General features: G+C 38.3%; 1 pseudogene; it reads left to right on the plus strand.

The window, feature by feature from the left end:
• The window catches only part of LOC140953663 (tyrosine-protein phosphatase Lar-like), a 111,313-nt pseudogene that overhangs the window by 22,875 nt on the left and 71,924 nt on the right, over positions 1–16,514 (plus strand).

Raw genomic sequence — 16,514 nt, forward strand, 5'->3', positions numbered from 1 at the left:
ATTTCTGGGAATTTCTAAGAATTTTTTGTGCTTTAAAATCTTGTAGGTTGGAATTCCTAGGAATTCCTAGGAATTCCAAGTCTAGTTTCATTTTCCTTTGGAATTTCTGGGAATTTCTAGGAATTTAGAACCAGAACTATTTAAACTGGGAATTCCTAGGAATTCCTAGGAATTCCAAGTTCGAATTTACCGTGAAAATTCACACCTATGATTCCTAGGAATTCCTAGGATTTTTTTTCTAGGAATTCCAAAAGTTATTTCGCAAGGGACAGGTGCACTGTCATGCATGTATTAAATCTTCCAGAATGTATGATCAATTAATGTTTTAATTATGAATCAAAGTATTCTGAGTATTTTAAAACCATTTAGCCTTTGTCATTAAATCTTCTTCCTCTCTGCCTTTGATTCTGTTATTAAGCTAAAAAGGAAACTTTGTGCAGTCGAATTTTTACAACAGTAATTAATCCTTCAGATATTTTAATTCTCCAACTTTGATAATATTGATATTTTGTTCATATGTCTTATTTTGCTTACATATAATGATAAGCTTATGGTATTCTCTGTACTTCACTTTTTTCCTAACATTTCTGATAATGTTTTACACTCTAACTTTTTGCCATCTGTTCTTGACTATAAATATAAAAAGCAAAATATTGGCAGGCCTTATGTTGAATTCATGCTGTGAATATTTATTACATGCAGCATCAATATCGCGATAGACCTTATTTGTAATGATGGAAGCATTAGCTAGGCTCTTGATCAGTGTAGTTGAGTGAAAAAAGGGAACTAGAACTGTAAAAAGTGCGCAAGCAGCGGAAAAGTGAACAAGCGAAGAACCCTTTCTCCCACTATCTTGGAGCCTGCATGGAACAGGCTATGGAAATATCAGCTACATGTACATTGTACATGTACTCATAAGTGTTGTGGATCTCTTTGTAAGAACACCTTTGCTACGTTCAAAATTAACTGAAACTGAAATTGAAACTAAAACTCAAGAAAGTGTATTAACTAGTTATAGCTATCGCTAAGTGCCAACGAGCGAAGATTTTACCTGTATGTACGTGCTGTTGAATTTGGAGAAATGTCATGAAATACAGTAATTGATGAAAAATAGATTGAACTTAATAGTGCAAACTTAAAGCAAGGGGCGCACATACAGCAACCCACGGCCTGGCCATTACCTCATGCATGCGCACATCTATATCACGCAGGCAGTGGAAGCCATGTAAAGCTGTTTCACCCTTACTGGGCTCATCAGCATGGCATAGCCATCAGTCAGTGACCGGGGAAAACTTGTGTGTAAAAGACCCTTTCCTACTTGGGACTAAAACAAAACTAAACGAGCAGACGGAAAGGATCGACTCGTTGATTGAATCGCTTGATAACCTCGAGCAATATTCGAGAAAAAATTCCCTCGAAATACATGGTATCCCGGAAAATATTTACACCTCAACGGAAGAAGTTGTTCTCAAGGTAGCTGAGGCTGTTAATGTCCCTGTTGCTGCGGAGGACATCGAAATCTCTCACAAGCTAAGACGACGAAATGGTATGAAGCCTATAATCGTAAAATTTTGTAGCCATAAAGTTAAGTCTCGGCTATATAAAGAGCGAACGAAATTGAAGTCAGTAAAGATATCAGATTTATATCCCAGTTATGCCTCAGCAGCAACAAAGCAAAACCGTATATATATCAACGAAAACCTCACACCTTATAGGGCAGACTTAGTAAGACAAGCGAATGATATGAAGGCTGATGGACTTTTATCAAGTGTTTGGAGACTAGACGGAAAGGTCTTTGTTAAAACTTCACCATCAGGTAATCCTGTTAGAATTTACTCTGAAGATGATCTTGATGAATTATAAATGCTTAACAAACATCCATGCAATAATTACGGGAGGTCGATTTCGCCATAGGCTTAGATTGTACGAAGGTTAGTCTCTTAAGCGTATTTTTCTTAAAAACTTTTGTACTTTATTAGTTTTTTTGTTGTTGTAAAGTTAGGTTTTTCTTTTTGCTTTTTCTTATTAATCTATTCTGTTGCTTTTTCTTTGTTTGTTTTCTTTTTATGCTTCATGTTCCTTTACATATTACGAAAGTTATTGATGTTGGCGGAGTCTCGCTTTGGGTGAGCTCTGTTTGCTGGGACACAAATAATCACAAACCCATTATGGGATATTTTGGCCACGGGAGTGGCCGGTTATTAAATTAAAGCATATAAAGCTGGGAAAACCAGATACATAAGAACATTATCCCAGCAAAGGTGAGGGCACACCCGCCACTCCCTAGGGTAAAATAAAGCTAACGGGAGGGAAGGGAGGGAAAAATGTTTCTGACTGTCTTGTAATGCGAGGAAGGAGGCCTTGTGCCTCGCTTCTGTGACCTACATGACCCGTGACATAAATGACACTTTCGTGACAAATCACCCGGATGACAGGAAACCCTCCTTTGCTGGTAGCTGGAGAAATACAATAATGATCAGTCACATTACGCATAAAACCATTTATTTCTTTTAGAAATAAATCTCATTTATGCTTCATGTTCCTTTACATATTACGAAAGTTATTGATGTTGGCGGAGTCTCGCTTTGGGTGAGCTCTGTTTGCTGGGACACAAATAATCACAAACCCATTATGGGATATTTTGGCCACGGGAGTGGCCGTTTATTAAATTAAAGCATATAAAGCTGGGAAAACCAGATACATAAGAACATTATCCCAGCAAAGGTGAGGGCACACCCGCCACAGCCCCGAGCAAGGAACGAGTGAAAGGGCCGCCCCACCCGAGGCCAAAGCAAGACGACCGCCAACAGAAACTACTGGTACCTACAAATCAAAATGTACAATGGAAAAAGGTGTGCGCCGCCTGATACGAAAACCCGAAAAACCACATGGGAAAAATTGGGAACGTATCCCCCAACCAATGCAGTCACACAAAACCTCTGGGGGTTAAAGGTAAGAAAGATACCACATTAAAAATAAAAAAGGTCAATGTGCGAGAGCTGAGATGAATATACATGTATTATAATCATCCAACCGTGTACACCTTACAACAATAGCGTCAACTAGCGCCATAACGGCTCATGTGTGTCCATAGCAATAGGACATTGTATACATTCTTTGTCACTGTCACTCACAGCTTAGTTCCACCAGTTTAGTTCAGTGGAGGTTATGCACGTAAACATATAGAAATAGAATGGTAAGGCTGTTTACGAAGCCCTGCTTACTGAAATGGATCAGTGTAACCAACAGAAATGTACAAGTTTGAATGGCCCTTGCTCACACTGTCATTGAATCTGATACAGATTAAAAAGTGTGAATCACTTAAGTTAACTAACAGTTTAAAAGTGAAAATGAATGAGATAACTGTATGGCCCTTGTTCAAACAGCCATCATAAATTGCACTTATTCACTAAGCACTGGACACTAGATGGGAATAAAATGGCCTATATATGCAAATGAGTTTTAAGTAACGTTTTCCTAAGTCTTGGATACAGAAGTGGATTGATGTAACCAACAGAAATGGGCTACTGTAGCTAGAATAAAGGAAATGGCTGCATAGCCTGTCAGCTCACACAGTCAACTTATAATATCGGCCTCACTAATGCCACATCGATACGAAGCTCAAACGTGTTTAAAAGCTGTAAAGTTAAACCAGGTTGAAATGATTAGAAGTGAAAATTAATCAGTAAGATGGCTGTATGGCCCCTGCTAACACAGTCACCAGGAATTTAAATGATAACAATTTAGGCTGAATGGTCATAGCTCAGTGACATAATGAAATGATTTAATTTAAAAAACTGTGATCTGGCTGTATAGCCCCTGCTCCCTTATCAAAAAGCTGAAATAGCTTGTTAATGTAACTGATTAAAATGAAATCGGTAAGATGGCTGTATGGCCCCTGCTCACAGAGTAAACATGAATTTAAATAATAACAATTTACTCTAAATTGTCATAGCTCAGTGACATAATGGACGGATTAAATTTGGAAATCTGTGATATGGCTGTATGGCCCCTGCTCACACAGTCATGCAAAATTATACTTATCAAAAGTCTGAAATAGCTAACTGATGTAGCTGATTACAATAAATCTGTGCGATGGCTGTATGGCCCCTGCTCACACAGTCACCCTGAATGATACTAATAAAAAGTCTGACGTAACTCACTGATGTAACTGATTCAAATGAAAATCTGTGAGATGGCTGTATGGCCCCTGCTCACACAGTCACCCTGAATGATACTAATAAAAAGTCTGACGAAACTCACTGATGTAACTGATTCAAATGAAAATCTGTGAGATGGCTGTATGGCCCCTGCTCACACAGTCACCCTGAATGATACTAATAAAAAGTCTGACGTAACTCACTGATGTAACTGATTCAAATGAAAATCTGTGAGATGGCTGTATGGCCCCTGCTCACACAGTCACCTTGAAACTATACTGTAAGCAGAAATCACCTAGGAAACTAACAGGTGAATTTAAAAGTGAAAAAATCAATATACTGTAAGATGGCCGAATGACCCTGACTCATGTGGTGAGAATTCTACATATTACAATGTCACTGCCCATATGTCCTGCACATAAGTATCAAATGACATACATGTCCTATACACTTGAGCTACATGTATACCCAATCACAATGCCCAGCAAGCCAAAGTTGCCTGAGGAAAGTTCTGCCCAAGTAGATGTACACGTAGGTGTCACGTGCCAAGGGACGCAGCAGCTGCTCTTGAGTAGCCCGACACTAGAGATGCAACTCCTGGAAAACTGATCAGCAGAATGTGTACAACTCTTTGGAACATTTCTTGCATACTATGTTGAACTGAATTGAGGAACCAAAGAGAATGCAGAGCTATTGACTTTCTTAAGAGAGATGCCAAGGGAAAGCTGAAGATGGTTGGATAAGGCTGGTTGGTACTCTGCTCAAGACTGGCTTCATTCAAAAGGCGTTCATGAAAGGGAGCTGCATGTGTATACCTTAGCACCTGCAGTAAAATGAAAAAACTATAAAAACAACTTCTTTAAAAAAGCCAGAATGTGCTACCATTAAAGAACAATGTGTAACCAATTAATAAATCAATCAGGATCTCCCAAACAAAACAAATAAACCGTAAATTCCTCAGAAACAACAAAGCTAAAAGCACTGATGTGACGTGGAGAGTAAAGCATAAAGCAACGTATAACAGTGTCTCATCACAATAAATGCAGGACTGTAATGTCCACACATATCAAAACAGGGGAGCCAACAAAACCGGAGATTAAAGTTAATGTAGCTGCATGTAAACCAAAATAACGGATTGCATGAATAAAGACTAAAAAATAGACAAAAAAGGCAAAAAATGTGAATAGAAATTCAAACCAAATAATATTGGCATCTGGTTACCCTAGACAAAAATACAACAACAGAACCACACACATATCACTGCAAACAAATCAAATAAGCAGTACAAACAAAGGAACAGGGGCCTAGAACAATGAGGACCAAAGCCTCAAATTGAGGAACCTAGCCTCAACATAAAATAATGAGGACGAAACCTCAATATAAAATATGAGGACAAAGCCTCAAAAAAAAATATGAGGACAAAGCCTCAATATAATACGAGGACGAAGCCTCAAAATAAAATATGAGGACAAAGCCTCAATATAATACGAGGCCAAAGCCTCAAAATAGAATATGAGGACAAAGCCTCAATGTAATAAATAAAAATAATGGACGAATCCACTATATAACACAATAAAAATGTGGCAGGGAAAGTCTGTCAGACATGAAGTCGACGCAAAAAACTCCCCTATAAATGCCAAAATAATAAACAATGTAATACGAGGCCAAAGCCTCAAAATAAAATATGAGGACGAAGCCTCAATATAAAAAACAAGGACAAAGCCTTGATACAACATGAGGACAAAACCTCAACAAAATGAGGTCAACGCCTCAAATACAAGTGGAGGAACAAAGCCTCACACTGAAAAAAAAAAAAAAAAAAAAAACGGCCCAGAAGCAAGCACTGGCCGACAGCGACTAAAGGAAAACAACAGAACACAACGATACACAATGCAACAGGATAAAAACACAATATGCAGACAAAACTGACATATGAACAGCAAACGATAAACCTGATATGCTGATACAGTACACTGTACCTCTGAGGTAACTTTGTTAGAATGGTTGCAAGTTTTAGCCTGTAGGGTTTAATAACGCATCGTTTTGTTTGGCTTTGTTTTGTTGTTGCTGTTGCTGTTGTTTTTTTTTTTTTGTATTTTTATAATACTGTAATATTAATTATACATATAAGCTGCGTCCAAAGGTCAAAAATGCTCAAATTGCATAAAGGTAAACTCAAAATAATTATAAATAAATAAAGTGTCTTTCCAAATCACAAAACAAGATCATAAACAAAGAGACCCAGCTCCAGGTAACTGAAGATCGGGCGAGTGTTACTGATTTCAAATATAGCGCCAGTTGGCACCAGCGATACAAGTAGCTGAAGAACATGAGGCACAACCGGTCTGAGGGACAACGAAACTGTGCTACGCACACCGAACGGACTAGCATACACGCCAGTGTAACTGAAAACATAAAAAAAATGGTCGATCGGATGTAAAATTCGATGTTACCAATAAGCAATGGCATTTCATTAGCATAAACGACCGCAACGTGTATGAATTCCCGCAATCAACAAGACGATCATGTGCACGAACATGACTGTGGACATCAATACAGCACCGAGAGTAAGCGGTGAGCCATCGGGCAATAATCTAGTACTTATCTCAAAGAAGAGGTGATGCTCGGTAGGTAAGACCCAAGAAGAGCGAAAGAGACTGATAAATCGCAAGCATCCTGCATCTAAATCCGGTCGCCATCAAAAATGTTTCTGACTGTCTTGTAATGCGAGGAAGGAGGCCTTGTGCCTCGCTTCTGTGACCTACATGACCCGTGACATAAATGACACTTTCGTGACAAATCACCCGGATGACAGGAAACCCTCCTTTGCTGGTAGCTGGAGAAATACAATAATGATCAGTCACATTACGCATAAAACCATTTATTTCTTTTAGAAATAAATCTCATTTCTTGATTTAATTCGTTGCTGTTGAGTTTAGTTAACGTAACCTAATATTAGCATAAGTATTGTGCATTTAAGGTGATAATACAGTATGACACTTATCAAATTCCTATCACTGAATGTAAGGGGATTACGCAATCATGTCAAACGAAGGGCATTATTTTCGTATCTAAAGAATCAAAAAGCTGATTTCTATTGTCTCCAGGAAACATTCTCACTGAAAGGAGACGAAGTCTCTTGGGCTACAGAATGGGGTGGGAAAGTATTTTTCTCACACGGTACAGAACACTCTAAAGGTACTTGCATATTACAGAGACCAAATTCTTTGTTTTCATCTAGCGTCCAGCTTATTGATCCAGATGGTAGACTAGTCATTGTTAAAATTAGGGAAGGCGATGAGGATCTTTTTTTAGCCTCTGTGTACGCTCCTTGTGACCCTCAAAATCAATGTTGTTTTATTCAGAATTTATGTACTGTTATTGTTTCTAACACAAACACGTCCAAAGGCGTGCTGAATGCTGGATTTATGACCAACTATTTCCAAGTTTCTCGTGGCGTCCGTCAAGGGTGCCCTCTGAGCCCTCTATTGTTTGTTCTATCAGTTGAATTGTTAGCCCTCAAAATACGCCAAGATCAACTCTGCAGGGGCATTCCCCTTCCGGGTGGACAAAATGCCAAGATTTCACAGTTCGCGGATGATACAACGCTAATTCTTGAAGATACCATATCTCTTAGAAAGGCTATGAATATAGTTAATTCTTTTGGAGCACTGTCTGGGTTGCAATTAAATAAAAAGAAAACTAAAGCCATATGGATTGGTTCGTCAAGCAAAAACAAGTCAATGCCTTTAGAATTCGAGTGCCCAAAAGAACCTATTAAATTTTTGGGTACCTTCCTCTCCCACGACGCAGTTAGCAATAATAAAAATAATTTCTTTATTAAAATAAGGAAAATGGAAACCAAGCTTAATATATGGTTGTCGCGGTTACAACATGGCGAAAACATTGTACTGTGGTCGCTGACAAGTGGGAGCAATGCATTGAAAACAATTATAAAATCACTCGAGATAATAAGCTAAGACAATTTAAATTGTTACACAGAATACTAGTTACTAACAAGGAACTGACACGCTTTGGGATAACTGATTGTACTATGTGTGTTATGTGTGGCGAAAACGATTCTATAGAACATACTTTCTTTGAATGTCGCTCTTTTCTGAAATTATGTGACGAATCCCTTCAGTGGTTCAATATATCTCACAAAACCAATATTAAACTCACGCCGCTTCAAGTTTTTCTCAATTTACCAACCCCAGCTTTCAATCTTTCCAATAAACAAACCAAGGATTTGTGTCTTCTTCTGTTATATGTAAAGCAGTACCACTATGGATGTAAATCAATGCAAAAGAAAACAGACACCTCTGAATTTATATCTAAATTTATTATGCAGCTTGAAATAGAAGTTTGACATGATAGTGCCACCCTCCTCTCAGCTTTATATGTATATTAATGTAATACATTAGCTTTAATATGTGTAATCGATAGAAGTATTTTAATGGCCAATACAGGAACATTTATCTAAGTGCACAATTGTAAGTATTGTAACGCACGTAATAAAAAAAAAAAAAAAAAAAGACCCTTTCCTGCCGAGGCGAGTCCTTTAAGTGCCAGCTCCACACAACACATGTGGGAGATGTTGGATGGGAACCGCACGGCAGTTCTCCCACGACATGCATGGGGAAGGTGGATCATGGGTTTGGTGTTTGTGTGTCCCTTGCTTTAATTTGTCTTTTGAAAATAGTGAACTAAACTGTTCTACTGCATAAAGAATTTGAAATCCCGACTTTACGCAGCAAATTTTTCGAGATATTGTAGTTTGTGTTTTTGTCCGAAGTTGCGCACAAGTTGTTTTGTGTAAAATCAAGTGGTGTTATAAGCAAACTTAAAATCCTTGAAAAGTCATATTGAAGTCCACATATATTTAACGTACATACTTATATTTGGTCTCTTTTTAAAGCTAAAAAAAAATTATGGGGCGCCAATGAAGCCTTCCGAATTATTTTGCTTCAAAGACACAAAAAATTTCGCTACGTTATATTTTTTCTTAGCGGCATGCAATAAATAATTCCAGTGGGCAAATGCGACAGATATCGCATAGGATGGAAATGATCCACCCGACGATTGGTTGAAGACGGGATGAGCACAAAACAAACACGCACACGGTTGGCGGATTCTCTGATCTGTATTACATGTTCGCTTGAAAACAAGGCATTCTCTGTTCTGCATTATATTGTGGTTGCCTTACATTACTCTATGTTACATCGATTCAAGATTTTTTCTGCCCCTGGAACAATCGCGCACAGCTCTATTCGGCTGCCGCCTCGCGGTCTCGGAACTTCGCAAGGCTGCTCATTGGCAATTAAGAGTATGCGTTTATTATACTTCCAGAATGAAGTTGATTTGTTTAAAAAGTTTTCTCGTGCTAATTGAATCTCAGAGTTATACATTGAAAGTTAACATTCTAGCATCCCTACATGTACACTGTAATAACAGAACATCCAACACTTTTTTTACTACTATACAGTTGCTCCAGAAGTAACAATTGATGGTGAGGCACAACAGTTTGTGGTGATAGGAAATGAAATACAAGTGACTTGTCATTATAACACATCACCTTCAATATCAGAAGTGAGATGGGAAAAAGATGGAAATGTTATATCAAAGAATGGTTCTGTAGAAGTTGGAGCAAGAGGGGTTATTACTCATTTCAATGACAGCACAGTACAGTTAACTATCGCCTCAAGTAATTCATCTGACTCTGGGGATTATACCTGTGTTGTTACAAACAGAATTGATAATTCATCTGCTACTGCAACAGTTATAATTCAAGGTAAGTTATAACAGTAAACTTTACAATAATCATAATTATTGTATAAAATTTTTTTGTTATTAATTAAATAATGACATCACCCAAATATTTGGAATTTAAGTCCAGCTGTAATACTTCATTTTTATATCAACTCTCCCAGATTTTTTGAGGAGTCTCCTGGATACAGCACCAACTTCTCGGTCTCCCGCATACAGGTCACCAAATTTCCCGGAGCTTTTTGGGCTTTTTTGTGCTTAAGTTTGAAATTTAGCCCGTTTTATTTTATTTTTTTCAATGTGCGATTTTTTTTATTTGTATATAGTATCGTTTCTGGTGCATTTTTAAGGTGCATTTATTTAGTCAATGGCAAATATTATTTATCATTACAGTGATGATGGTACATTCTTCAGGTTACTATGTCCAAACTATTCCCCTTGGAAGGCTGTGTCTATTTGTCAGGGTAAAGGGGGAGGGGAGAGAAGGGGGAGGGAAGGGGAAGGGGGAGGGGAGAGAGTTGCAATGACACATTTTTTTTTTTTGCACTTTGCCGAAAGAATTTTTACCCCCACCCCTCCCATTTCCTGTATTCAGCACCTTTTGTTGTTGCATGGATCTGGCAGTGTTTTGATTTTCTGAATAGTTCTTGTTAAGTAACACTCGCACCAGTTTTCTCCTATTATGAAATTTTTTAACACTTCAAAATTCCAATTTAATTTGGATTGCCCAAATGTAAGTGCTCAGGATCTCAGCATGGCACCATGGGTAAGTAAATCTAAACATCCCAGAAAATCTGGTAATCACGTGACCGTAACCGAACGACCGTCCGTCCACACCACAGGTATACCAATGTAAAATAACTCGATCGACAGGTATGGCAACCCAAATGCAACTTGAGATTATTTTGGCAGGAAATTGCATAGTCACCTATATCTTGTAAAGCAGAGACAACTAAAGAGTCAATGAAGACGAAAACGGAAAGTGGAAATTAATTGTCACGTCTACAAATGGGAAAAAGATGAAAATGAGCGGCAGTGAAAAAAAGTAAAGAGAACATCTTATTTGAGGCTTGTTCAGTACTTGACCATTCTTTTTTTTTTCTTGATGATCTTTTCAGGACAAAAATCTCCTTAAAAGCTGCAGTAGACCAAAAAACACGTGTTTAATATGCTGTTTACACCTCCCCCCCCCCCCCCCCCCCCGCAGCTCTCCCCCACCTATCATTCCCCATAATTCTCTCCTTGTCATAAAACACTATGATACCTGAAATCAGCGTGCGCGGTGGAAATTGTTTTCCGTGGTCGGTTAATTCTCTAGGTTTCTTTTCTTTTCCGGTTTTCCGGAAGGCATCATTAAGCCTTATGAAGGAACAAGTCTCACGATTGGCAAAGTCTGCCGTTGTCCAATATGTTACCGTATTTCGTCTCATTTTGGCTAAACGGGTGAAACACTGATCTCGGGCTTGAGACGGAAAGGCATCATATTGCGAGCTTTGATGTGGGCGGTGATGAGTCACCGGCCTCAAAAAGTAGCTTTTAGGAGTCAAAACTATTCGGCGAGAGCAAAATTGATGCTGATTTCTGACCAGGCCAGAGACTTAGTAAAAATTTGTTTTGAAGGCCGGCGTCCATGTGTCCCTTTCAAGACGGCTCGTCTACATCCGGGATCTTGAATAAATCGACTGTGTCAGCAAAGTTTACATGTGATGATTTGTGTGGAGAAAGCGAGAGTTATACACGCTTTTAATAAGTCTGGGCGCCATCTTGAATTTTCAACTTTTGACGTCATTCGCGGAAAGATCATACACGTGGCCAAAATGGCTACCAAAGATGAAAGCTCTGTTGAAGTTGATTTTGCAGTGTGTTCATATAAAAAGGAATGTTTTTGCTTTATATCAAGAGTAATATTTTTTTTATACAATGTCTTTATGGGTATGTTATCATAACTTTAAACCTTTCGTGCAAAGATATTCCTGGATGGATGTTATGGAAGACAAACGAGAGCTGATTTAAATGCCAAAAAAAAAAAATGCGAATTAAAGTTTTGGCTTAATCGTCCTGGCTTACGTCAACAGACACGAGGTAATCTTTTTTAGCAATGGTTTTGATACTTTTTCATTTGTTATGCGGGCCTTTATTAAAAAAGCTGAAAACGATTAATTACTACCGCTCGTAGCAGACTTAGATTATCTATCAGGTATTTATAAAAGCTAATTGAAAGGATTTTTCATGTTGCTATTCTGATCCTTTCAAAATGTACGATAATTCTATTTCGATAAATTTTCATCATCAGTTTTTTATGTTATTATGTATGGGTTTTTGGGAAAGAAAGAAGTTGGATAAAAACGTTTATACTCCAGTCGATCCTTGCACCGAATAATTTTTCACTCTGGGAAGGCGTACCTCAGTAATCCAGAAATCTGTCAGCTCAAATCCTTGTTAGAGATGTAGCCACTAAAGAGAGCTTGAGCAGGGATGCATCAATTCTTCCAAGGCACTTTACTTACATTTACATCGTTGAACAAGCAACGAAAAAATCAAAAACGAGCACCCTCGAAATGGGATACAAATTTTTATTTGAAAATTACGTCACGACGATTATTGTAGGCTTATTTGGACAATAAATTCATGTAGAGGGGAATGCTTTAAATCACTGAGGAAGAATGAAAGGCCTCACAGTGTTAACAGTTGTGATAAACGCTCTTGTATTGCAGGAGGAAATGGTTACTTTAATCACATGTTTTTATTATCTAAGTGTTTGAATTCACTGAATTCCCAAGAACTGGAATATGCACAACTCAAAACAGTAGCACAAACCAAGGACCTAGGGTACGAACCCTAATTCATATAATGCATACAAGGCATATAATGTCATCAATCTTTATTACAGGGAGAACTGCTCAGGGAGAAATGAGGGCTTTAAGGTGTCGCTTGTATGCAGCCAGGCACCATACTGTCCAAAATAAAGAGAGGGCAAATTAGTTCTTTCATTCACTTAAGACAATTAACTGTCCTGCAATAGTTTCAACTAAATTAACTGGACAAATGGTTCCACGGGAAGTGACTTAAACATCTCTCTCTAATAGAGGCAAACTTCAGTGTTATGACAAATATTCCAGTTTGCCAAGACCTAGAACTGTTGAAGGCTCCTTTCCTGAATTCCCAGTTTATAATTTGTTTAAAAATTCCTAACCCATTCTTAATTAAGAATCAAGAGGTCAGAGCAAAGATACATTTTGGTTTCAAAGTAAAAGGTTCAAGTCAACTAACTGTAATTGCACTTGTTTGCGAATGGAAACTCAACATCTCTCACTGCAAACAAGGTTTGTTCAAATACTCTCGTGTCACAGAATGATGTTTCTAATGATATTGAATGGCAAATTGGTCTTAAGCAGCAACTAAATATGCTGAGTACATGACAAACATTGGTTTAGCATGTATATTTATAATATGTACATATACATTCATATTCAGGGCTTAGAGTGTAGTGTTGTCATATCAAGCACAATGTCATGGTTGGCTGCTTTACCAAACAGAAGGGTGATAGATAATAAATATCAAGTTATGGTTTATTGGAAATCAAATGCCCTTTTAAATTATGAAACTTGACTCCTGAGAAGGCATGTTCTGATCCAAGGTTTTATTGTCGCATAGTTAATGATAAACCTGAGCTCAAAAGGGTCTACCTTTTTCAGGGTCATTTGGGTTGGGCAGGATTAAAGTGGTGCTGTTTTCAATATTGCTAAAAAAAAGACCGGTTACATTTCACTTTCACCTTCTACCTTTAGCACTAAAATTTCAGATTCTAGTTCAGACATTTCAGCGTCGTATTCGTGTAAGCTGTGTCGCTCAGCATCATTTGCATAGTTTGGCTCAACACACACCTCATTCCTGTGGTGTTTACCATACTTGGTTCCCCTCGAATCAGATTCCTGTTCAACTTTATCTTATGTTGGATCTTAGCGATAAGATATGGCTTGTGTACAGGGCATTTAAACACCGATCGAGGGGAGGCTGCACGTTTTCAAAAGCTAGCGACCACTATTAAAAGACAATACAATACAATACTCTCGAAGGCATCATCCCCGGAATGAAAAGAACAGACGATTACATGTTTCTGTCCCTAGCAAAAAAGCAATACTTGAGAGATGAATATAGGAGTACGAATTAGAACCCACGCACAAAAAGACTAAGTTGCACACCTTTACGGTCGATTACTCCTCCCTTTTAATTCGCTGCAGCCGTGGTAGCTTTCAAAACATGCTGATCACTTGATTTGGAATCTTATGTCACCTGTCCTAGTGTTGAGTTTGTTATGGAACATGCGTAGTTACTAAAACAAGGAATGACCTACAATGACCTACAATGATCTACAATGACCTACAATGACCTACAATGACCTACAATGATCTACAATGATCTACACTGACCTACAATGAGCTACTATGACCGAACGTGTAATCCCTGTAATGAGCTAAAATGAAGATTTTAGAAAAAGACAAAAAAAAAGATCAGGGGACGTTTGTTGTAGTTACTAAAACAAGGAATAACCTACAATGACCTACAATGGCTTACAATGACCTACAATGATCTACGATGAGCTACTACGAGCTACAACGAGCTACTACGAGCTAAAATGAGTTAAAATAAGCCCTACAATGAGCTACAAAATGACAGACAATGATGTTTGTCTTGTGTCAAGCTTGGACGTGACACTAGGCTCATAGTATTAAATTGCCAAGCACATTTTGAAAAGGCAAAACAAAAATTGTGGCTGATCTCAAGTAACTTGAGAAACTTGAAAATAGATTATTGCAATCGCGTTTTTACCGGTATAGCACTATTATACCCTGTATTGACGGAAGTCATGCAGGCACTCCCTTATTTGGCCTACATGGGTATGGGCCGCTGAGTAGGATATGGATTTTACTATTTAGCGTTACTAACAGAGCATCCTGTTGGACCGAAAGCCATTTAAAGGGTCTTATGATGTCTTATACAGGCCAGGATACTTAAAAAATTGAACAATTTTTCTTTTGAACAGGGTCAGAATTTGAAGGCCTCCTTTGTTCATCTCTACCCTTACGTCCCTTGAAGATCTCCCCGGATCGACTGTTGGGGTGACTGTGTTTGTTCAATTTGTTTAAAAAAAAGACAAGACAAAATAAAACTAATGCAAAAGGTTGCAAGGGATGGTTTAGACAAAAGTCACAGTATCATCATACATGTATTATTACACTGTAAATTTATCTCCAAGCGTAATAATTAGAGATGCTGTCATCGTTAAATGGGCCGTCATGCAGTAGACTAAACGCGTTACGTTTACGCACACATGTCCCCTGATCTTTTTTTTTTTTGTCTTTTTCTAAAATCTTCATTTTAGCTCATTACAGGGATTACACGTTTGGTCATAGTAGCTCATTGTAGGTCATTGTAGATCATTGTAGGTCATTGTAGGTCATTGTAGATCATTGTAGGTCATTGTAGGTCATTCCTTTGTTTTAGTAACTACGATCGAACATGATATCCGCGTATGACTTACAAAGACGAACCGCACAACTGCGATTACTTTAGCCTGGGAAAAGGATTTGCTGGTATTTGTTAATGTTTATACAGGAAAAGAATGGAATAAAGCGATTAATAATGGCCTGACTTCGCCTCTCGTGCTCACATAGTACTGTCACGAGAGTCAAAACTCAAAGATGGCGGCTGAAGGCTTTCCGCGAATGACGTCATAAATTAAAAATTCAAGATGGCGCCCAGACTTATTAAAAGCGTGTGTTGAGAGAGAGTAATGTGATGATATTTCGCCCGTATTAAGTGTGGAAACATTGTGTCTGGTTGGTTGTGGATAGTTTTATCGGTGCCGCGAACGTGGTTAATTGTGTGATTTCCTGAAGTTGTTGACAGACAGATTTCAGGTATGTCGTGGCGCTCGTGTTATAAGAATATTGTGTGCCAGCACGAAAACGCTTTGTAAGTGTTTAGTTGAAGTGATTTTGTCTTAGACAACCGATCGTGGGGTCAAGAAAGGTGGATTCTAGGTCTGTTTTAGTCGGGCATCTTGCTGTGAGCCTCATAGTTTAAGAGACTGAAAGGTCATTATTTCTGTGCTTTTAAATGTTGTTCATTTCGTTACAAATCTGTCGCTTTTGCCAAGAGCAACTTTTCGTGTGTCGCCAGCGATTAATTCGTCCGTTTTAAGCCCAAACTAGCGACTTTCAACTGGTTCTTATTAACCTCCAGGGTCAAATTGTTAAAACGCACTTGAAATTTCTGGAGGTACCTTTTATCAAATCCAGACAGATATATACATATAGATACTCGTGTGAAATACCTCCATGGAATTCCATGGAATTCCATGGAAATCCATGGAAATCCATGGAAATCTATGGAAATCCATGGAATTCCATGGAAATTGATGGAAATCCATGGAATTCCACGGAACTTCCATGGAGTATCCATGGAGTTCCATAGAATGGCATGGAGTTCCATGGAGTATCCATGGAGTTCCATGGAATGCCATGGAGTTCCACGGAGTTCCATGAAGTAGTGATGGAGTTCCATGGAATGCCATGAAATTCCATG

This window comes from Porites lutea, chromosome 12, assembly GCF_958299795.1.
Source record: "Porites lutea chromosome 12, jaPorLute2.1, whole genome shotgun sequence".
In the NCBI taxonomy this organism is placed as follows: domain Eukaryota; kingdom Metazoa; phylum Cnidaria; class Anthozoa; order Scleractinia; family Poritidae; genus Porites; species Porites lutea.